The sequence below is a fragment of the Tachysurus fulvidraco genome, chromosome 10, assembly GCF_022655615.1.
Source record: "Tachysurus fulvidraco isolate hzauxx_2018 chromosome 10, HZAU_PFXX_2.0, whole genome shotgun sequence".
NCBI classification, from domain to species: Eukaryota; Metazoa; Chordata; class Actinopteri; order Siluriformes; family Bagridae; genus Tachysurus; species Tachysurus fulvidraco.
The window spans coordinates 19,645,705-19,669,588 of NC_062527.1; the positions used below are offsets into that span (position 1 = coordinate 19,645,705).

Genomic DNA, 23,884 nt, shown 5'->3' on the forward strand with positions numbered 1-23,884 from the left:
GCAACATTTAGCCTTTCTCAAGCCCCACATATTTGGCTGCTCCTGACCTATAAGACATTAATTAATAAAGTGATGACTCCAACCAACAGCAGCTGATGCCATACTGTGCGACAAACCTCCGAATTTAACACATTCCCAGGGTAAACTCATTGCATGGGTTGCCATAACAGCCCAGATGCTATAGAAGGACTAGTCTCCGTTGGAATGTATTGAATATTTGTCAAGTCTTTCTCTGTGTACATGCTTAATCCAAGCCTCATAGTCTGGTACCACCAGGACATAATGAACACCTATTGGTATCCTACAGGCCAGAAGTTCACCTCTCAGTGAACTTCGTTACTAACTTCCCACAGGATGACAGAAGTATCACTATACTAAGAGTTCTCTAGGTTGTTTAATCCCATTTTCTAATCCCTAATGCCTGTCAGAGCAGATTTCAGCATGTTTTCACCATCTCTTCCTGTCTCTGGAATAGTCCTTAGCAGAAAACCTCTGAAAGCAATTTTTGCAAAACTTTGCGTACATTACTACATGGTCTAACGGTTGAGGATCGCCTGTCAGAGTAAACACTGTTGGCAGTATTTATATACAAGTGTCACTGGGAGTTGAGGTTACTGGGTAATTATAATATAAAGCAGAGTTATAAATAACCTTTTGAGGAGCATTTTTTCTTCCAGAGCAAGTCGAACACAAGTCCAAGGTTTTTTCCGTAGTCATCTTTGTACCACATCAAGAGTTCTTGTCCTGGTTTGATGGGTTGACAGCAGCGATAGAGAATACCTCCTCGATACTGGAAAGCCACAAGATTCTGTTCTTCTTCGTTACGAGCACAGTTTACATACCTGGAAAATAAAGAGACAGACTCTGAAAGGATGGTAGACAGATGTGAAGTAGAAGAGAGGGAGATCAGTTCATAGCAGGGCAAAGAATGGCCCCCTTTGAGTCAGTTCCCTTATCAAAATGCCTGCCTTGTTAGCACTAGAATGACACAAGCCAGCGTTCATCACCTGACATCAGTGCCTGACTTATCTAATGCTTTCATGGCTGAAGGAGCAAATCCCCACAGGAACATTTGAAAATCTATAGAAAAGTCTACCTAAATGAGTGAAGCCCCCCCCAAAAAGAAAGGAATACATCTGCAATTGGATGTTTGCCATTAACATATGGTGAGCTTGGTGAGATGACCACATACAATTGTACCTCAGTACAAGTTTAAAGGTTAAAATAGAGGCATAAGATCCAGGACATATCTGAGCCAGCAATGAAGACCACTGTCCATCTAAAAAGAATACAATAGGAGCAAGCTTGTCTGATGTCTTGGTTGCTGATGGGACACAGGTTTTAACTACAGCTGGTCCAGCTTCCATTAAGTTTTGGAATGTTCACAGAGCTGAACAAACCACATAGTATGTCAGGTTATGGTTCCTTGACCCCAATGGCGCGGAGGTGGCAAAACATCTAACTCCCTTAAGTCTGGCTGCAGTCTGTGGCTCTATCATTCCAACGGATAATGAATACTACACTGCTCTCCGCTTTATCCTAAGAAAAGCATATGGTCGTGGCCTAAGGGTTAGAGATTATGGGGGAAGTCATGGCCTAATGGTTAGAGATAATCGGGGGAAGTCGTGGCCTAATGGTTACAGATTATGGGGGAAGTTGTGGCCTAATGGTTAGAGTGTTTGACTCCTAACCCTAAGGTTGTGGGTTCGAGTCTCGGGCCGGCAATACCACGACTGAGGTGCCCTTGAGTTCCACCTCCTATACTCTCTTTCTGGGGTCAGTGGTTATCAGGATATCTTAATGTTTCCGATAATAAATTGTAAAATCAACAAACGAAACAAATATCCAGCAGAACACAGATTTGCAGTACATTTCTCACCTCATCCAATTTGAATGCATCTCTCTCTCACCATCTATGTATTTCTCACACTGACTGCTCCTGAATATCTACAAAAGAAGGCATATTATACATTTGAGATGTACAGACAAACCTAGAGGTGGAAAGGTGTTCTTTTCTTCAATTGCTGTTTTTGTTTTCAACAAACATATCATTCGGTTGAGTTCAGTCCATGGCACTTGTTTCCAAAACACCTCTTGTTTATTTAGCTATTGATATTGCATAGATTTACTTCTGATTACGCTTCCTCATGTAACACTGAACAGTTGATTGGTGCACCACAACTCGAATGTTTCGCTTGGCCTTCAGCCCTCATTCATTCATGATGTTGTCTGGTCTTCCAAAGTTCCCTTTAATGGCATTTCACAGTGAGCTGGAAATGCACTGATATAGTTTTATGTTCTTCCTCTTATTTGTAGTCATCAATTAGCTTTATTTTCAGATAATCAGTCAGCTGCTTAGACGACCTAACAGCTGTTCAGAGTTACATTTATTACAGTCTGTAAATGTTATTCATCATAACAAATACTGGATACTCCTAATAAGTCTATTAAGTCCTATAAGCTGAATAACTTCTGAAACTGGAAATGAGTCCAAACGATTGTACGTGCCACAATTTTTTAGGTTGTATTTACTTCTTTTCATGTCAAAAAAAGTAACATATGTAATCTGCCCTAGGTAACCGAACCTATGTGCACAGGACTTATATGCATTAAGAAACTAACTCACCACCCAAGAGTAGGCACTATTCATGGCTTCCTCTTTGTCCACCAGGTCTCCTTCATAGGGCCCAAAGTGTGCACCAAGTGGAATAGTCTCCCCCTTATTAAATACCCCCAGGCCTGCATCAGGAACGTCAGACTTTCGAACCTCTAGACCGGGCGGAAGAGTTTGTATTGCACGGTCTGCAATCCCCAGAGGAACAGGGGTATCAGAGATAAAAAGGGCAGGACCATGAACCTCACACTTGTTGATGAAGTAGGATCCGCAGTCCTCACAATCTGGAATGGAAAAGACATGACAACAAGATTCAAGGCCAGGTGTTTCCAACAGTAACAAGCGATCATGGCACCTCATTTGTGCAGATGTGAGATGATGCAGGAAAAGAAGAAACCAGAATGATAATGAATAACTAGTTACTATGACAAATTTCTTATAAACAAAGTCTTATATAAGAATGTTATTATTGTTGGAATTTCAGCTGCTTGATCATATTCAGCTTCACAATAGTGCCTTACAGAGGAACGCATCATCTTCAGGTTCTTCCTCTTTTATAGGTTTCCTCTGAAATCCTCCAGTCTGTTGGTCAGCAGTATCGACACATCCCACAGGGTTTGAAGAAACTCCATCTAAAAGTCCACAAAACCCAAAAAAAGTGAGTCTGACTGTCAAATTAATCACAGTGAGACTAAAGTGGGTTTCTGACGTTGTCTTACAGAGATAGCTCTCATCTTCAAGTTCTTCTTTATTTATTGGCTTCTGTTGATCCACAGCGATGGGGACAACAAATTCCTTAGAGTCTGATGTCCCCACTTCTGAAGTCATGCAAACCTGCAGTTAGATGTAAATAAGAAGGAATTAAGTAAATAACAGGATACCATGAGATATGTGAGTGGTGAGAGAAGATCATAAGCAAATAGTGTGACCAGTATTTAGTGATCGCCTTCCTGTGATTTAGAGATTTATGACAGAAAAGAAATCCCTCACTGACTATTTCTCCTTTGTTAGACTGATGTGATCATTTACCAATAAGACATAGATCCTATATTCCTCCATAGTTAATAATGTGAACAATTCTACAGTGTATTAAGGGCTGGACTCTTGGTCTTTTTGCTATTGCATAATAAACACCTTTTTGGTGTTTATTATGCAACTTACAGCAGCAGTATTGATGACAACTTACAACAACTTACAGCAGCAGTATTGATGATGATGATGATGATGATAGATAATTATTAGGGTTATATATTGTCCATGTTGTCTGACATGTTCGTTTATTTGTATAAATTTTGATATTTACAACTGTTAATAAATTGGTTATTCACCTTGATCAATTAATTCAATCAGCTTGCCAACGTGCTCAAAATATGAATTTCCCATTAGGGTCAAACCCAAATAGCCAAAGTTCCCTTTTTGTCTGGTCTTCCAAAGTTCCCTTTAATGGCATTTCACAGTGAGCTGGAAATGCACTGAATAACATTTACAGACTGTAATAAATGTAACAGCTGTTCAGAGTTACATTTATTACAGTCTGTAAATGTTATTCATCATAACAAATACTGGATACTCCTAATAAGTCTATTAAGTCCTATAAGCTGAATAACTTCTGAAACTGGAAATGAGTCCAAACGATTGTACGTGCCACAATTTTTTAGGTTGTATTTACTTCTTTTCATGAAAAAAAAAGTAACATATGTAATCTGCCCTAGGTAACCGAACCTATGTGCACAGGACTTATATGCATTAAGAAACTAACTCACCACCCAAGAGTAGGCACTATTCATGGCTTCCTCTTTGTCCACCAGGCCTGCATCAGGAACCAGCATGATTAGTGGATAGCAGGTTCCCATGGCAAATTTCGTACATAAAAATGTTATTATTGTTGGAACAATAATCATAATTTGAGCTGCTTTTTCATATTCAAATTCAAAATAGACTCTTACAGAGGAACTCATCGTCTTCAGGTTCTTCCTCTTTCATCGGAGTCCTCTGGAATACTCCAGTCCTTTGGTCAGCATCTAAAAGTCCACAAAACTCAAAAAACGCATCATCTTCAGGTTCTTCCTCTTTTATAGGTTTCCTCTCAAATCCTCCAGTCTGTTGGTCAGCAGTATCGACACGTCCCACAGGGCTTGATGGAACTCCATCTAAAAGTCCACAAAACCCAAAAAAAGTGAGTCTGACTGTCAAATTAATCACAGTGAGACTAAAGTGGGTTTCTGATGTCGTCTTACAGAGATAGCTCTCATCTTCAAGTTCTTCTTTTTTTATTGGCTTCTGTTGATCCACAGCGATGGGGACTACAAATTCCTTAGAGTCTGATGTCCCCACTTCTGAAGTCATGCAAACCTGCTGTTAGATGTAAATAAGAAGGAATTAAGTAAATAACAGGATACCATGAGATATGTGAGTGGTGAGAGAAGTTCATAAGCAAATAGTGTGACCAGTATTTAGTGATTTAGTGACCAGTATTTAGTTCCTGTAAACAAATCTTAATTCTCTCTTTCCTGAAAGTGCACTACATAGAGCGTATGTAGCATGTCTGGAACGAGCACCTTCTCCCACAAGAACCACACAACCACTTAGTGATGAGATATGGCACTTTTAATCTGTTAAAGGTGCGGTGCACGATGTTTGAAAGCCAATGTTGACATTTGAAATCACCAAAACAAACACGCCCCTAATCCAAATGGGTGTCACCCCTGTTTTGATAGCTCCACCCCCACACATACATACACAACTCAGGCAACTATTATGGCTGAACCTGCTGGGGCAGCTGGCCAAGGGGATATTTCTATCAATAAAAGAACTCAATGAGTAATACTATGGTAATACAAATGTGTTTTTGTAGTACTGTGTGTTGTACCGTGAAAGATTTAGCTCCGTTTTACGCGGAAGACGTCATCCAACACCTAGAACCCGAGGCAGAGGTAACGGCAGGTTTCCGCCATGTCAATGTTTCAATCTGTTTCGGCTAATGTCACACATGCGCACTGAACACTCGCCGCATATTGACAAGACACGCCCCTTTCTGCTCATTGGCTACGCTTTGTTTTGTTAGTCTGCCCAACTCAGTTTTCTGAAACATTTTTCAAACATTGTGCACATCAACTTTAATAAGAAGAAAACATCAGATCAAACGGGGTCCACCAGCCTCGTGCAGTGAAACCCTAGACATACACTAGATGTCGCCTTGGCTACGGCAGTTCAATAGAGCCGCCATCTTGGAAAAGGGGACCCCTCCTCATTAATGCATCAGCGCCAATGTAGGTCTGACAGAAATAAAATAACCATAAATCACCATGAATGCGATTTTCTAGTTTTTTGGTTCATTCCAACGGTCAGACGTATTTATCATTGAGTCCAGAGAACATTTAAGGTTTTAATATTAAGATAATCTACTTTTTCTAAATCCTCCAACAAGGAGCCAACAGTCTTCTTTGTTCTTCTTCCCCTGTCCTTCGCATTTCTCACATCCTGTTGTAACTTCTCCATCTTCTCCTGAGGCACAGCCAACTTCTCTTTTGCTTTAACTGGGTCAAAGGCATACGAATGATCCTGAAAAATATTTACAATCTCAGTAACTTCAATCATGTATCCTAACTTCTGAAAATGTCACTGTTACATACACCAAGCATCAAAAGGTGTTTAAATCATTTCACTTACTAAGATTGACTGATCAGTTGCTTTGTTTGACATTCTCCTTAACCTAGATGAACTAGGCTCCTGGAGAAAAGGGAAATTGTCTGAGCTTATAGGAACGCATAATCAATTACAAATTTTTTTTTGTAATTGCTGTGACAAACTTTTGAAAGATGATCAGGAATGTTAAAAATGGACGGGTTCGCTCCTTGCCGTAAACGGATGGTCTGCCCAGTCCTGTCAAAATCTTCAGGCTGAAAATGACAGCTGCAAAGGAAGGTGCGTCCTTTTGGCTCGAATCCCTCTCTCCTGAGTGCTATTGTCCATGACTGACGTCTCTGTTTCTCACTTGGGAATCTACAAACAGATTCAGATTCGGATTATTTTATTTAATGCCATGTCAGCAATCAAAAGCTATTTTCATGGAAAAATTCTATTACAAAAACACAAATATCATATAAATACAATAAAAACAAAACAAATATAAACAGCAAGTCATATTATAAAATAATCCAAAACCTTTTCAGGCATAATGTCATTAAATATGTCCTTAAGTGAAGTAACTTGATAAAACAGTATTCTGCTTTTGTTAAGTCCAGGACAATCTAATAAAATGTTTGACAGATAAGGGAATCTTACAAAATATACATAAAGTCTTTTCAACTTTAAGCAAAAAAAAAAGCATGGGTCAATTTTTTATGTCCTTATTAAGCACTTCGGAATCTACAAACAAAATAAGTCCATAGTATCTAGTGTACTTCAAGGGACATAGCCAAGTGAGAGCAGAGTAAAGGGCCTGGCTGAAAAGGTTTGGTCCCGGTTTGTTGTTGTTGTAAACCATAAGTCACTAACAGGCAGACCGCGGTCCGGGTCCGGACCCAGAAGCTGTCCAATACGGACCTACAGCCAAAACAAAAGGTTATGATGTAAAACTTAATGGGGCACTTCTATTTTATCCGGCACAGCTTTTGCAATCTTTACAATAGTGGTAGTGGAAATGCACAGAGCAATTGCATGCGAGTTAAGTCATCCCATGTGATACCACTCAGCCAATCAAATCTGTGCATTACTGCGATTCAAGAAAAAAAAAAGAAAGATAGAGATACATGTAGAAAACGAGGGAGAGAAACAGACGAGTGAGACGGAGAAAGGGAGAGAAACAGACGAGTGAGACGGAGAAAGGATGGGAAACAGACGAGTGAGACGGAGAAACCGTGGCACTTATTAAAAGTGGCAATGTGAAATGCCATTATGAGACAAAACAAAGGTTTTGAACAAACATATCTACTCAAATCTGAAGACAGCATCCCTGAGACAGCTTTCCCAGGTCTGAGGAAGTAGCCCTATACATCCTGACCATTTTTGGCTCTACATACAACTGCGAGGCAGCTTTCTCTACAATGAACATAATCAAAACTAAATATCGTTCCAGGGTCATTAATGAGCACCTCCACATGTGTATGAGAATGGTCCTGACCAGGGGCGATTCTAGGGTCAGAGCTTTAGGGGTGCTAAGCACCCAATAAGCCCCACTGCCACCACCCACCCTCTTTTCACACAAAAACAAAAAATATGTTTATTGAAAAATAACTATCATTTTAACATTGATTCAACTAACTCCAAAATCCAGATTTTTTTTTTTTTGAGACCTTTTCAGAACACCAGTCAAGAATAGTCACTATTCATGGCTTCCTCTTTGTCCACCAGGTCTCCTTCATAGGGAGAGTTCACACAGACAGCCCCCTGTAACAAACACAAAACCTTATTCACTCAGCTGGTTTTCCTGACCGTTAACTCCATGTGCCTCCTTTTGCATCAACAGACACACAGGTACGCAGTTTATTTGTCGCGCTGCTGTTTTTGTTTCACGCTCTAGCAGTTAATAAGCAGAACTGCACGTGTCTTGCAGAAGAACATTGTAACCTGCGCTACTTCTGTCCGCTTATGACTATGGACAAGTCACCCAGATCCTGTGCTACTCCACAGGGGCGGCGACCCGCTGGACTAAAATAGTCAGAAAATAAACACTTATTATAGGTGTTTACAACATTTCTTACTCCAAGTTTTAGGGGTGCTGGGCTCCTTATTAGGGGTGCTGAAGCCTCGCCCATGGCCCTGACTCCATTCAAGCCCAGGTTTATAACATCCTGCCAAGCCAGAGCTCAGTTCTCTCACTGAGCAAAAAGTGGTGGGGTGGGATATAAAAGGGAAAGTTAAGCACTTAAACAATTTTCACATTATATTTATTTTCTCTTATTTTGAAATGTAGCCCTACTTTTATTTATTTAGTGAGAAAACGTTATACATATCTACAATCATTCATATGTTCAGTTCTATGTTACGTGACAATAAATAAACAATAAATGTTTGTACAACTACTAGGCGACTTTATATCACACTAACTAGTTAGACATTATGATCTTCCGAACCTTTGCTTCAAGAAATTTTCTTTTAAATTTTTCATTTTTATAAAATTTTAGTTGAATATCTCTGTTGTAAACCGTTTCTGCTTTTTCCCCCGTCACATCGTAGCTCATCAGATACAATCGGGGTAAACAGCCAGAACCAGTATGTTTGGATAAACTTGTTCAGATGGACGTTTTAACTTGAGACCAAGTTAGAAATAGACGGAGACTGACCTCGGAGAAACTATTAAATACAGACCAAAACAACTGTCCACATTTCCAACATCTTACAATCACATTACATTGATATAAATACATTCTGTTCATTGTTGGGTTTCCTAACTGTCTAAAACTAATGAGTAACTAGCATGGATTAGCTGCGGTCATTAACCAAGGACTGAAACAAACCGACTTAACCAGAAATATAATTTCGTCACATTTCAATATCATGAAACACATTCTCACTTGTGAAATGTAATCCCTTGCTGTTTGGTTTTTGGGTTTCGTTCGTTTGAACATCGATATGCAGCACAGAAATCCGGCATCATCCGTGAATTCGCGGTACAGACGGAGATAGCAGCGTACTTCCTATGACAAGACCCCTGTTCCAAGATGGCGGCGGTTTTGACGCATGCTTAGGGCAACGGAGTTTTTTTTAAAAATAATAATAAAAAAAAAATAAACAGCATACTACGAAGGACAAAACAGTCATACGGGTAGATTTATTTTAGAAAACAAATAAACGACCAAAAATTGTTCTGAAAGTGTTATGCTGTTCTGAAATCCCTGGAAATAAGTGCATCAAGCTTGGGAGCCCAAGGCGACATCTAGTGTGTGTATATATTATGGCATGACGTTTAGGAAATTATTCATGAGAGAATTGAGTGAAAAGTGTGAATATATTGAATGAAAAGTCTGAATATATTGAATGAATCCTGGCGTCATCAAGAGGCACCCGATATCTTGCACTTTAGACAGAATGACAATTAGGCAAAACTTATTTGCTGCAATTTTAAGAAATGAAGAGATGGTTAACACGTTTAACACTGCGTGTACGGCCCAAAGTGGTGCCGTAACCCACACTAGTGTCGGACACAGTGCCCCTGTGACAACAAGCTTGGACACCCCTTTTGCTTTTGCTCTATAGTTCTCACCAAAATGAAGAGATAGAAGGACATCATGTCGTTCTTCCAAAGAAAAGAATAAGGCAGACAGTGAGACATATACCATGATTATAAATATGGTATTTTGCCTGTTAATGCCTATGCCTATAATGATATGACAACAATTAGTTCTAAATGTAACTGGCCCCTCTAACAATACAACTCCCCAGCTTATTTACATTTACATTTACAGCATTTGGCAGACGCCCTTATCCAGAGCGACGTACATAAGTGCTTAAATCTCTAACACTGAATACATTAGTGCTGGTTCACTAGGTTACATACTTAAGATACCATGAGTTTAAAACATTTGTTCAAAGTTACAATGAAAAAGTGTTAAAGGTTTTTTTTTTTTTTTTTTTTTAGCTTATCACCCCCTCCCCCCAGTTGAAATGGTCTAGAACCGCCACTGCTTACAACTGTCAGTTCAACAGCAATAGTAATCATTATTTTTTCTTGTTGCTCTAATTCTGTTTTTCACATTTGAGAAAGATGTCTCTCTGGAAGAAATTCTTGTTTTCTTCACTGGATATGACCGCATTCCTGCACTGGATTTCTCTCAAAAGCCTACTCTTGAGTTCATCACACATTCACGATTTCCATTGGCCAACACTTGTGAAAAGATTCTTTGCACACCAATCCATGTAGAATATGCTTGTTTTTAATCTGACATGGATCTTGCTATACACAACTCCCCAGGTTTTGGAAGGGCTTGAGAGATTTTATATTGGAGGGCTTATAGTGCTTTTATTTTTTGCTTTTTTCAATTCTGAAGTAAAAATAATGGACTGCAGTTTCTGGTCAGACCGTTTCCCATATTTATTTTTTCTGTAAAATAATATATGAAAAGTTCAACATCATAAGCAAATGTTCAGTGTTTATTTCATACCAAGGTTTGAAGATCCCCAAATCCAGGTACACTCGTGGCTGTACTAACTCAAAAGGCTGCTTCTACTCAATACTGAGCAAAGGATCTGAATACGTATGACCAGCTTATATTTCAGTTTTTCTTTTTTAATAAATTTGAAAAAATTCTAGTCTGTTTTTTTTTTCTGTCAAGATCGGGTGCTGAGTGTACATTAGGTCAAGTGAAGTCAAGTCACTTTTATTGTCACATCACCACAGCACATGTGCCTTGGTGAGTGAAATTCTTGGGAGCGAACTCCAGAAATCACAGAACAATTTACATACAGTAATTAAACAGAAATTAAGAACAGTTTACATACGGCTGAAAATGTGCAAAATGCGCAATGCCATGTGAAATGTGGAAAAAGATGATGATATGCTCGTACATAGTCAGTACACCATCATTAATGAGAAATAATGAACTTTTTTGATTTTAGCAAATGGCTGCAATGAAACAAAGAGTGATTTCTACAGTGTATTAATGGCTGGACTCTTGGTCTTTTTTCTATTGCATAATAAACACCTTTTTTTGTAAATATATAAACCCAGACCCTGTGTGTACAGCAGCAGTATGGATGATGATATATATTAGTGTTACACATTGTCTGACATTTTCGTTTATTTGTATAAATGTTGATATTTACAACTGTTAATAAATTGGTTATTCACCTCAATTAATTCAATCAGCTTGCCAACGTGTTCAAAATGAGAATTTCCCTTCAGGGTCAAACCCAAATAGCTTCTCTCTTGATATTAAGTGCACTACATAGAGCGTACACCACATATGTCAGTAGGGCACTTACATAGGGAGCATCCAGCTATTTGGATCTCAGCCACTGTCATTTACCTGAGCAGGTAGATTAGTAACACTCAGCTTCACTTACCTCAGAGTTTCTGTTGTCAACCTGTTCAGGTGTAATTTTTATCTTTCTTCTTGAATCCATTTACTCTTATATTACCATTGGTATGAAACTAGAATGTAATAATTCCAGGTTTTTAATTTCTTCTTCATCCATGGTTCTGGACCTACCAGTTTGTCTTGTACATTACTGCTACCAACTGAACTGTTTTTACAGAATTTCTTATGTAGGATAGGAAAAAAAACTAAATTCTGTAACACAACCTTGTTTTTGTATTTATCTTTGTAGACTATATACTGATATATAAAGCAGTTTGTTCAGCTGAAAACTACCATAAAATACCACCATCGTGTGAGCGTCTGTGTGTTTAAACACGTTGTGATGCCTCCAGCTTTAAATATACTATCCTTATACAGTATTTTCAGTAGCATCAACATGCAGAGCTTCCGAGCTTGCAGAGGTTCTGTTACATTTATTATAACCTTTGATCGGATCTTGTGATCCATAGTTTTGGGATTATTGCATGAAAAGCAATGATACGATTTGGGGAAGTACATGTCAGAAAAACACCTTTAGTAGAGATCACCACTGTGACTGCACCAGATACTGTAAAACCGAGGATTTAGCGTGGGTTTAATGTACAGAATGAATACTTTATCTAATAATTACATAAAAATTTATGATGTAAAAGAAACAAAAAAAAAGGAAGCACAGTTTATTCAGAGAACCAAAAACACTTCAATTTAATTCAAATTAATGCAATGAAACATTCCGATATCAAGGATCAAGTGACATGTTAAAATAAAATAAAGTAAAGCATTTGATATTCAACAGACATTCAATCCTGCTGATCGGTGACAGTAGTTGTTTCATGATCGTTATACCTCTGTACATTTCTCACGAGAGGATGGCTCGTTGATGCAGTAATTGTGTCTCTTAAATATAATCAAAATAAACAAATCTCTGAAGCAGTGATGCACTTTCCATTTTCACCAGTAAGATCACTGTGAACACTGATATAGCTTCTCTACCGTGTGAACGCGCTGGTGTCGTCTGAGAGTATCGTTGAGCGTGAACCTTTTCCCACACTCTGAGCACTGATACGGCTTCACGCCTGTGTGAATGCGCTGGTGCCTTTGGAGATCGCTCTGCTGACTAAACCTTTTAGAACACTGTAAGCACGGATACGGCTTCGTGTCCGTGTGAACGAGTTGGTGTCTTTCTAGAGTATTTCTTTTACTAAAACTTTTTTCGCAGTGTAAGCAGTGAAACGGCTTCTCTCCTGAGTGAACGTACTGATGGTCTTTAAGGTCACTCGGTCGTTTGAAACTCTTTCCGCACTGTGTACAGTGATATGGCTTGTCTTCTGCATGAATGCGCTTGTGATATGTGAGAGATCCTTTACTGGTAAAATTCTTTCCACACTCTGAACAGTGATACGGCTTCTCTCCTGTGTGAATGAGTTGGTGCTGTTTGAAATGGCTTACTTTATTAAAACTCTTTCCACACTGGGAGCAATGATACGGCTTCTCTCCTGTGTGGATACGATTGTGTGTGATGAGTGTACTCTGATCAGTAAAACTCTTACCACACAGAGAACAGTGATACGGCTTCTCTCCCGTGTGAATGCGCTGGTGTCTTTGAAGAACAGCCCGTTGGTTAAACATTTTCTGACACTGTGAGCACTGATATGGCTTTTCTCCTGTGTGAATTAGCTGGTGTCTTTGTAGAGAACTTGTTTTATTGAAACTCTTCTCACACTGCGAGCAATGAAATGGCTTCTCTCCTGTATGAGTGCGCTGATGAATTTTAAGAGTACTCAGCCATGGAAAGGTTTTCCTGCACTGTGTGCAGTGATGCTGCTTCACTTGTGTGTGAATGCGCTTGCGTCTTTGTAGATCCTGACCTGTGGGACATTAAATCAATAGAGTGAGGAGTGAGCCAGCAGGAACTGATAACCTACGATGTGACAAACCTCCAGATGTGACACATGCCCCGGGATCATTTATAGGTAAGCTTATTTACGTGTTGCCATAATGGCCTGGTCACCATTGGAATGTGTAGAAGACTTAAGACGTTTTCAGTATAGGCGCTCAATCCAAGACTCCTAGACTGGTAACCCCAGCAAAACTGGAACCCCTTCTGCCATCCTACAGACCCTTAAAGGCAGGGTCTCCGATTTTTGAGAAATGCTTCAGAAAACTGCGTCGGGCCGACTAATAAACAAAAATCAAAACAAAAACAAAAACTTCTAGCCAATGAGCAGAAAGGGGTGTGTCTTGTCGATATGGGTGGAGAGAGTGCACATGTGTGACATTAGCAGAAAGCGGTTTTAACATTGACATGGAGGATAAAAACAAAGAAAGGAAGTGAAGAAAGGCTTAAGGCTAACTCCTGAGCTAAACACTGTTACTACACAAATAACACCTCTTTTCTATCGTAGTAATGTAGAGAGGCAGCTACAACCGCGTTTTGTGTAGTAACAGCGTATAGCTCAGGAGTTACTGACTCGGGAAACTCCAATCTGTGAATGTGTGGCCGACTTTACTTAAGACGCTGAGGCGCTTTTTTCCTTCTCGATAGGTGAGTAACGTTGGTATTGCTTTGTTACACAGAACTAATATATGCCTTTGTCGTTTACATGATTATGCTTGTGTGTCATTTTTGCTCGTTTGTTTATCTACAATCGTATTGTTCTTCCCTTCAGCTATGATAAAGACACATTTCTTTCCGTTAGTTGCCTGGGTTACGTATGTATGTGTGGGCGGAGCTATCAATACAGGGGTGGGACCCATTTGGTTTAGGGGCGTGTTTGTTTTGGTGATTTCAAATGTCGACATTGGCTTTCAAAAATCGGAGACCCCGCCTTTAACTCACCTCAGTGGATTTTGTTACTGACTTCCCAGTCTGATCGAAGCATCACTATACTGCTAGTTCTCCATGTTGTCTAATCCCCCCTTATGTCCAACAGAGAGCAGAGCCCCAGTTACAGACCTGTTTCGGCACTTCTCTTCCTGTCTCTGGAACACAATTATACCACTATCTATTTATAGACCATTTACGCTACTTCGATTTACCGAGGCTAAGGCAGAAAAGGCAAAACTTGAAAGCAATTTTGCAAAGGTTTGAGTATATTATTACATGGTCGGATTGCCTCAAATCAACAATGTCACTGGGGGTTGAGGTTACTGGGAAATTATAATATAAAGCAGAGTTATAAATAACCTTTCGAGGAGCATTTTTTCTTCCAGAGCGAGTCGAACACAAGACCAAGGTTTTTTCCGTAGTCATCTTTGTACCACATCAAGAGTTCTTGTCCTGGTTTGATGGGTTTACAGCAGCGATAGAGAATACCTCCTCGATACTGGAAAGCCACAAGATTCTGTTCTTCTTCAGTACGAGAACAATTCACATACCTGGAAAATAAACAGAATCACTGAACAAAGGATGGTAGAGGGATATGAAGTGAGAAAGGGAGACATCAATTCACAGCATGGCAAATAATGGCTCCCTTTTATTCAGGTCCCTCATCACAAATGCCATCCTGCATGGAACTGGGATTGTTGGTATGACAGGCTAAGAATAGCTATATAGTATATTTACTGGTGTAAATAGACATTAAATACTACACTGCTTCCCACTTTATCCTTAGAAAAGCATATATCTGCATTTGGACCCCTTATGTGCCTGATTTGCACCGAGTAATCTTTGCATCTCAGGTACCACTGCTCCTTAATGCTATCTAAAGCTTTTAACCCAAAAACTAGACTGAAAGAAACTTCGGTTAGTACATAGATATTCACTGTTTGCTGAATAAAAAAATAAATAATAACCGTAGGATATGGATTAATGAAAAGCATCCTGCTGAACTAAGGAAAGACAATCCAGTACTGTGTGTAACCCTTTATTTAACCCCCCCCCCCTTTCATGATTTTCGCCTAGATGACATACCCACCTAAAAAGTGGTACAGCTCCCATATACTTTGACTCACAGAGGTGAGCTTGGTCTCATTGGAAAGAAGAGAGTCTCTAGCTTCTGACACAAGTGATTCTAAGCTTGATTCTAAGCTCTCAGCTTGATTCTAAGCCTTACTGTCACAGAGTTATTGAGGCCAGAATGGAGGATTTTTACTTCCGTCTGAGTTGTTTACCTGATAAACTTATTACATACATTACTGTATTTAATGATGGTTGGTAAACAACAACTGAGGGTCATAGCCACATGTCTTGGCTTTCACCAAAAAAAAAATGAAGTCAAAAGACTCAAAAATGGATTTTATATGAATATTTTTCTACGGACATGTCCGTCTGTTCAGGTTTTTCTTGTTTATATTTTTTACTGTATAGTTTTGTATAAAAAGACTGCATGCTTAGTTCAAAAGTCCTATAACAAAGAGAACCCCTCTGCCTAGAATTCTGTTTTGAAAAAATGCCTGTAGACTGACACCCTGAGGTGTGAAAGTGTGAAACGTTCGAGAATTGCGCAATAAAGTTGAAAAAAATTAATATGCGCAGTCTCATTGCACAGCCCGTCCTCACCAGATGTATCATGTTGCATCTCGTTGGAATCGTCTCCTTATTGGCTAAAGAGCTATGATGCTCGCGAAACATCAAATCGCTACTGGACGGAGCAAATGTCAGTCAAAGGGAGGGTCACCCACATAGCATGGAGAGACCTCATTGGCTTCTTAGCTGCCTATCTCGGCCGCACAGGCACTTGTTGGCTCATGCGAGGGCTTGTTTGATTCGTCAGATCCTCGACTACAAATCTGACATTTGGTATGCATCCAATGAGACGTAGGAGTCCAACAAAGGGCGGAAGTGAAGCGGTGAATTCAGTTTCCGCTGACACATAATTCTTGTGAAGCGAGAAAAGCGTTTTGGATTAAAAGGATTACATTTTCAAGTTCCTTGGACTCTTGGGGATTTTTACTAGCATTTGTTTTGGAAAATACATTAACATTAGTGACAATATGAAGAAAGGGAAATTTAAAGACCAGCGTTAAAGGTGAGTTCGCAAAACAAACTAGCGCCACCTAGTTCAAATTTCTATCAAATGGTTAAATTACTATAAATCATATTATGCTGTGTGTGTGCGCTTAATAAAATCCTGAGAGTCTAAGCTTTCAAACAGTATATAATTTAACCATGTATTTAGAGGATTTAATGCTTAAAAGTTACAATGAAGTTACAATGAAGTTGATGCAGTCTCGCCTCCTAGCGGTGGTGGATCGTTAACGAGACGTCGACCTGTTAAAGTTTTCTAGTAATGAATTGTACAAACGCAAAACCAAATTAAACAAAATACCCAACAGAATGCAGACTTGCTCACCTCATCCAGTTTGACTGCATCTCGCTCTGACCGTCTATGTATTTCTCACACTGCCTGCTCCGGGATATCTACAAAAGAAGGCATGATATAATATTAATTGGAGTAATATTTTGACCTTATCTTTAGAAAATCAAAATGGCACCAAGCTTGGCCACCATGCTGCAAGGTCCAATCCAGTTTGTTTAATCTAGAATTGTTATGTTTCTTATGCTGGAAGTAATCAGTGCTGACCCGCTGTTAAACACTGCAGCGGAGTACAAATACAGAAGCAGAACCAGAAAAGAGGACTGTGCTAATCTCCCCCTGTGACCCAGCATTCTGCTGGCAAAGGTTCAATCTCTGGATAACAAGCTCTGCAAGCTGAGAGCACGCATCTCTTACCAACAGAGATGGAGGATCCCTGAATAATCTGCCTCAAGGAAACTTGGACACTACTTGTGGTGTCACCATCTCTTAGCTTAAGAGGTACATATACATCAAAACTCTTCTGTTCTGGGACCTGGATGGTGGAATGAACTTCACCTAGATGTCCGAATACTGAATCACTGGCTGTCTTGAAATGATAGCTGAAGACCTACCTCTTCATGAAACACTAGCTCTTATTTCTCCCTGTTTGTTTTATATTTAAAAAGTTTTATGAGTTTTTAAAGAGTTTTATGCTGATGGTGTCCCAAGTCTGTGACCAAGTAAACCAGTTTTCAGCACTCTCTTACTTCGCTCTGGAGAAGTGCATCATCCAAATGACGCAAATGTAAATCCCTGACACAGAATATCTCAGTGTGTTGACCATACTGACTACTGAGGGAAATCACAGCACTTATTACATCTGTGTACATTCCCCATCACACTGATATAGGCCAAGTACTCCACGAACTATATGGTAACACATACAAAGAAACAGTATACCCTGAGGCTGTGTTTATTGTTACCAGAAACTTTAACAAAGCCAAACTCAGAACCACCTAAAACAATGATGTCTTTTTTAGGCATGTCTTCCTGTTGTAGGATCTTTATACTTAATTATGCAATCCTCAAGGCTCCCTTGAGTGCAGTGGCTCATGGGAAGGGTCTTCAGGCCCACATTGCACTTATTTAGACATCTGAAAAGTACGAGTTAAAACTAGCCTTACAATCCACACCCAGATATAGGTACCAGGTCCAAACTTAATTATTCACGCAGATAGTGGATAAAAAAAGGGATGTATGACATCAGTATTATGACAAGATCATGGTGGGGAAATGAGACCGATTTCTCAGGTAAATTGAAAGCAGAAGCAGCTGTAAAAGTTAATGCTTCTAGGGATTTTGTGGGATACAGTGAACTAACTCTTTTGGTCGACGACCTTATAGCTGTTCAGAGTCGGCCCGAGGTTTAAAGAGTTACATTTATTACAGTTATTCATCATAACAAATACTGGATACTGGATACTCCTAATAAGTCTATTAAGTCCTATAAGCTGAATAACTTCTGAGACTGGAAGTGAGTCCAAACAATTGTATGTGCCACAATTTTTTAGGTTGTATTTACTTCTTTTCATGTCAAAAAAAAGTAACATATGCAATCTGCCCTAGGTAACCGAACCTATGTGCACAGGACTTATATGCATTAAAAAACTAACTCACCACCCAAGAATAGCCACTATTCATGGCTTCCTCTTTGTCCACCAGGTCTCCTTCATAGGGCCCAAAGTGTGCACCAAGTGGAATAGTCTCCCCCTTATTAAATACCCCCAGGCCTGCATCAGGAACGTCAGACTTTCGAACCTCTAGACCGGGCGGAAGAGTTTGTATTGCACGGTCTGCAATCCCCAGAGGAACAGGGGTATCAGAGATAAAAAGGGCAGGACCATGAACCTCACACTTGTTGATGGAGTAGGATTTGCAGTCCTCACAATCTGGAATGTGGAAGAGTCCAAATAAATAAAAATTTTACAATACAAAAGTAAATGTCACATATCTAAATCATTTAACAGGATTTTGACACCTCATGTGAGTAGATGAGAGATGATGTGATCCAATTGTGGATGTCTGGGTTTTACAGTTCTTAAGCCTTAAGTTCTTTTAATATTAAGTTCTTAAGAAGTAGTAGTGGTAGTAGTGGTAAGTAGTAGTAGTGTATATTAGGCTACAGTTGTGAAATGTGTAAGGGGGGGTGTAAACACAGTGGGGGCAGCATGATTAGTGGATAGCAGGTTCCCCATGACAAATTTCGTGCATAAAAATGTTATTATTGTTTTTAACAATAATCATAATTTGAGCTGCTTTATCATATTCAAATTCAAAATAGACTCTTACAGAGGAACTCATCATCTTCAGGTTCTTCCTCTTTCATCGGACTCCTCTGAAATCCTCCAGTCCTTTGGTCAGCATCTAAAAGTCCACAAAACCCAAAAAAGTGAGATTGACTGTCAAATAAATCACACAGTGAGACTAAAGGGGATTTCTGACGTTGTCTTACAGAGATAGCCCTCATCTTCATGTTCTTCTTTTTTTATTGGCTTCTGTTGATCCACAGTGATGGGGACTACAAATTCCACAGAGTTTGATGTGGAGAGTTCTGAAGTCATGCAAACCTCAGTTTTCAAATTGTCACAAAGCTAATGACCAAATAGAACAGAAAATAGGACGCACAAATGTTAAAAATCAAATACAATTATGTGTTGACAGAAAATTCAAAATTACATTCAAATCCAACTGAAAAATTCTAATTTAAATGGATGTCTTAAAACGGTTCTAATCGTAAGTTCTATCAACGCGATATGATTTCTTCTGCAGTGTTAGACATGAGTAAGGAGGGAATGTGTAAGTAAAAGGATCCCAGGAGATGTGAGTGGTAAAAGAAGCTAATCGTGTGGATACTATTTAGTGTTAGCCTTCCTGTGACTTAGAGATTTATGACAGAAAACACAAAACACCGCACTGACCTCTGCTGACTCCATTAGAAGATTCTGAAAAGAAGGAGGCTCAAATATAACCGGCATCTTTTCTAAATCAAATCAAATCAACACACCTCATGGAATAATTAGCAAAAAAAAAAAAAAAAAAGAACTGACACGGAATCAAGTAGTGTCAAAACTGTGATTAAGAACAGATCAGATTTAAAAAAAAAAAACTCAAAAGAGTTTTGCTATAATTAGTTAGACAGGTGAGATCGTTCATTCATTCATTTTCTACCGCTTATCCGAACTACCTCGGGTCACGGGGAGCCTGTGCCTATCTCAGGCGTCTTTGGGCATCAAGGCAGGATACACCCTGGAGTGCCAATCCATCACAGGGCGCACACACACACACACACACACACACTCTCATTCACTCACACACACACTACAGACAATTTTCCAGAGATGCCAATCAACCTACCATGCATGAATGTGGAGGAAACCGGAGTACCCGGAGGCACGGGGAAGAACATGCAAACTCCACTCACACAAATCGGAGGCGGGAATCGAACCCCCAACCCTGGAGGTGTGAGGCGAATGTGCTAACCACTACGCCAGGTGCAGGTGTGATCATTTACCAATAAATTTAGATCCTATTTTTCACTATAGTCAATAAAAGGATGAAATCTTACCATTTTTATTGCATAATAAACACATTTTTGAGATAAACACCCACACTATCTGTGTGTACAGCAGCAGTGTATAAATGTATAAATATTAATAATAATCAGTATTATTCTGATCATGTTTTTGTTGTTGTTTGTTTAACAATTAATTGCTGTTTAATTTGTTTTAATAAACAATGCCACCCCGATTAAAACATGATTACTTTAATCGGTTTGTGTTGAATTATATTATCTTCATATTTACAACCGATAATAAATTAATTCAATCAGCCAACTTGAGATAGGGTCAATCCCTAATAGCTTCCATATAGATATTGAGTGCACTAGATAGGGCGCACACCCTATTGTTTCATATATAAAGTAGGGCACTTGCACTCGCATAAGGAGAAGTGAGCCATTTGGAGCTCAGCCACTACTAGTTACCTGAGCAGGTTAATTAGGGAAAGTCACTTTCACTTACCTTGGTGTCAAAACCTCAATTGTTCAGGTGTAACTTTTTATTTCCTCTCTGAAGTATTTTCATGTAAAAAAAAAAAAAAAAACTTTAGTTCTTCTACTTTAATGGTATTAACTGGACTGGAACTGGAATGTAATACTTAAGGACAGCTTTTAATTCCGTCTCTTTCTCCTTCTCCTTATTTTTCTTTTTCTTTCTTTTTCCTTCTTTTTCTTTTTCCTTTTCCTTCTCCTTCTTTTTCTTTTTCCTCCTTCTCCTTCTCCTTCTTCTTCTTCATCCATGGTCCTGGTCTACCAGTTATTTGTGCATTATCGCCACCAACTGGACTAGTTAATCCAGAGCAATGTGCTAGTTCAATTGGTCAATATCGAAGAATACCAAATATCTAAAATCCTTGTAAACCTGGTTTATACTTCTGTGATTATTATGGCTTGGTGCCCTGTTAGCCTGAAATGGAAAGACATGCATAACCAAAAGTATGTGAGCACCTAAACATCACACCCATATGCATTTCTTCCATGTCTTTCTTTATGTTGCAGCATTACAATTTCCCTTCACTGGAATTGAAGACCCCAAACCTAAAAACAAAGCAAGCTACATGAAGACATAAATTGTCAAGGTTAACATGGAAAAACCTGAGTGGCCCAAGCCATGATCTCCAACCTAATAAATACTTTTGGATTAACTAAATTGCCGACTGCACACCAGGCTTTCTGTATGGTTTTGATAATGAGGTGTCCATGTACACTACATACAAGTATCTGGCCACCTAACCATCGTGCTTGTCAAACAAGCAGCAGCCGAAAAAAGGACTCTTTTTTTTTTTTTAGAGTTGTTGAGCTACCTCAGAAACAGTCTGTAGCTAAAATGGCAAAAGTGGACACCAAAATATTATGCATGATGTAATGATGCCAGTCTTGAATCAAATCAGTTCATGTATGTGTGCATTCTCTACAAACAGTGTGTAAAAATGAATGCAGTCATTAATAAAAAAAAATATTCACAAGACAATGACCAAATCAATAAATGTTATTTTTATTTAGTATTGAATGGATTGTTTGCATTAATGTTTTGTTTGTGCTATCAACTCTGGTAATTAGAATAGAGACATAGCGCTCTGACTGTCTCTGTGCTTCTCTGTTCAAATAAAGCAGACAGCTGATGACGCACTTTGAAAGACTTCAACGCACGCGCATAAAAGCAAAGTAAAAAAAAAAATTCGCTCTTGGATCAAACTGTTAAACAATTTTCTTTCCTGCATTTTAAACATGTCCTGCATTTTAATGTATTTTTTATTTTTTAAAGTAAAAATTATACTTAGTATAGTTTTAGGGTGGCTGAGATCATAGACAGGGGGGCTGGAGGCACCCTAAAAAAGGCCTAGAACCGCCCCTGACATTCATGTTAGTTCCTACCTCTGGTCCAAAATAACAACTTGTGGATCAAACAGATGCTAGTTGTATTTGGTTCTGTTAAAGGTGATGTCAGTGGCAGACGTTTCTATGATAGCTTGGGATTCACTTCTTACATTTGTGCATTTTTGTGCTGCACTTCATTACATCTGAGGTCAGGCCTACTAGGCTATAGACGTTGTGGCAGGCGGGATGGGGATTTTCTGATACAGAAACAATAATGAACTGTTTAAAGCATGCTGTGATTACAGGTGAGTGTTCCAGTGAGACACAGTGCTGGATCTCAGGACCTGACCATACCATCTGCTCCTGCTGCCTTCCTGGCATGCCTTCCTCATGTTGTGCACCGGGATGAATGCTTCCTCACTCTCCACCTTCTTGTAGCACTTCATAGCCATAAATTGATTCAGGTTCTCCATGACGAGCCCTGCATTGTTGGCAGCAAAGATTGTTCTGTCCTGCCAACAACCTTCACTGAACTGGAGCTTCACATTTCAGCAATATTTAATATTTATACAAGTACAGGGCGAAGATGAAAGCATTATCTGATTTCCGGTGTACATGACTGTGCCTTGTTTCTGTCATTAAACAGTGCGTAGCATTGGTCTAGGACAGGGGTCGGCAACCTTAAACACTCAAAGAACCATTTGGACCCATTTTCCACAGAAAAAACACAGGGAGCCACAAAACCCTTCTAAAATGAATATAACTGCATATATTGTTTTTTACCTTTATGGAAAGTACAGAAAAAACTGTAGTGTGATTTATGAAATCAATGAACTGCTACCGAGTAAACAAAATTTTATTTCTGCAAGCAAACAAAAATATTTTGAATGATTTGAACTAACCTTAACAAGAAATACGCTGGGTTGAAGGTTACTTTCAAATAAAATGTTCAATGTCTAATTGAGTCATCTTCGTATTCATGACCAGGGCTCTCAACTTTTGAAGACAGGCAAGCGTGACATCTCCAGCCCCCCCACAACCCCGATTTTTATCATTGGCTGTTGCGTTAAATCTTTCCCAGACAGTGCTATTTTCTGATTGGCTATTGTGTAGCCTCTTTTTTGATTGGCTGATAACTCCAGGGGAGATATGCTTGATTCCTGCCCGGTTCCATAGAGACAGCGGTGTGGACTGATACATTTTGGGCGCTGCGGCATATTAAATATATAAATTGTCAAAAAGTTTTTCTGCGTGAGAAATACGATGTGTGGCGGGAGAACGTGACAAAAGACCAAAATGCGTGACTGTCAGTCTCAATGTGTGACACTTGAACGCCCTGTATGACATCAAAAATTTTTTGCCGGCTGCAGCAAACCAAAAATGCGACAAATTTCTTCTTTTGTTCTACAATGGATACAGTTCTCTCATGTTGATCACTGTGTTTTCCAAAGGTTTTTCTTGAAGTACTTTCACATGCTAGTAGAACAGTGCTATAATCACAGCTAATTTTCCTTCAAATTTTGCTGCATCGTTCCATTTCATTCATTATTACTTACTGAGAATTACTCAATATCCAGTA

The 23,884-nt window shown here is 39.2% G+C and overlaps 1 pseudogene; it reads right to left on the minus strand.

Moving 5' to 3' along the window:
- The window catches only part of LOC113653724, a 40,534-nt pseudogene extending 18,990 nt beyond the window's left edge, over positions 1–21,544 (minus strand).
- Between the last annotated feature and the right edge of the window lie 2,340 nt (positions 21,545–23,884).